The sequence below is a fragment of the Triticum aestivum genome, chromosome 1B (assembly GCF_018294505.1).
Source record: "Triticum aestivum cultivar Chinese Spring chromosome 1B, IWGSC CS RefSeq v2.1, whole genome shotgun sequence".
In the NCBI taxonomy this organism is placed as follows: domain Eukaryota; kingdom Viridiplantae; phylum Streptophyta; class Magnoliopsida; order Poales; family Poaceae; genus Triticum; species Triticum aestivum.
In genome coordinates, this window is record NC_057795.1 from 97,698,385 (window position 1) to 97,700,044 (window position 1,660).

A 1,660-nucleotide genomic window follows, 5' to 3' on the forward strand; every position below is an offset into this window, starting at 1 on the left:
GGATCTGAATAAACCTTATGTTCAAGTTGTTAAAAAGCAAGTTAAGATGCACCAAGATTATCTACACGAGATTCTAGTCAAGTTACATATAAAGTTCATTAGATTTGGAGCTATAGCATAGAAGATATGAGCAAAACAAGTTAAACATGGCATTGATGCAAAATGAATACAAACATCAAGCAAACATCTCAAAACAAGGATGCAACATGATAATATAAAACTACATGCAAAATCAAGCAAGTTTCATATAGATCACACTCAAAACGGAGCAACGGTTCAACACATACACTCTATACAAGATATGGCAACAATCTGTCCAATACAACAACTAGGCATCTTGCAAGCATCAAAACAACATGCTACAGCACCTCAACATAAAAACAAAAGGCATGAACATGATAAAAAGGTAAAGCATGACAAAACATGAACACTGAGCTATCTCCAGAAAACACGAGAACATGCTCAGAAAGACATGGCAAGATTGCAAATAATAACAGTTTCAGACTTAGCAGAAATAACATCAGGTTGCAATGTTTAGAGCTATCAAAAAACATGTTACAGGAACTTATCATGGCAAACAAAGGCATGTCATGAATATACTAATTTCATAGAACAAAAGTCCCTTACTGACCATGAGCCAAAAAGGATCATAAGATATGATGGCACCCATGTGAACATAGCAAGTTTCGTTAACAGATTCAGCAAACAGAGCATGGCATTAACAGAATTATGAAGGCATATTGGTGAGCTTGTACCACTCACCACCGAGCAATACATGGCATGACAAGGTGACCAACAGTAAGAGGACATGTTTATGAAGCTAAGCATGGCAAGAGAAAGTTTATAGGGTGCATGGATCACTAGCAAAGCTCATGGCAAAACTGAACTTAATGTTGACAGGCTGACAGCAACATTGTTTAGCAATTTGAGAGCAAGATTACAACAAGCTACAGCAGGCTATAAATGCAACCAGGGGAATGGATGGATATAGCATGACATGTATAACAAAACATCCTTAGGGAACATCTCCAGATTATGCATCAAATGACTTGTAGCAGCAGGTTTACATAGCATCACGAAATAACAGATTCAGCCTAGCAAAACAGCAACAGCAAGTACCCTACTTAACAAGCTTGATGCACTCACTACACAACTTACAAAAATACATGGATGACACCACTGTGAAGATGGCATGACATAGATCAAAACACATGTAGAGCTCATGCTCATAGGATGCACACATCAAATGCAACAAAAATGACAAATCACCAAGTTATAACAGTTTCAGCAGATTAACATCATATAGCACTCTTGCAATGATGATTATGGCATCAAGATGGACTCAAACAAACATGGCACAATGGATCGAAATATAGAGCATCTCTCAATGAACATTTCTATATATAGCATGCACAAAATGGAGCAGTATGCATTGAGTTATGATGTGATGAACAGGGCATGAAAATAACAGCAGATCCGGGGACTTGAGGAATTTTCGGGGGTCAACCTTATCAGATCTAGATCTGGGCCGCGTCGGGCCCGAGGTTCGTCGGGGAAGAAGAGGAACACGGCGGCTGGAGCAGAGGTCACCAGGCAGGGCCGAGGCGGCGCCGACCGAGTGGCGGACGCAGGGAGGCGCACGCGGGCGCGGTCCGGGGAG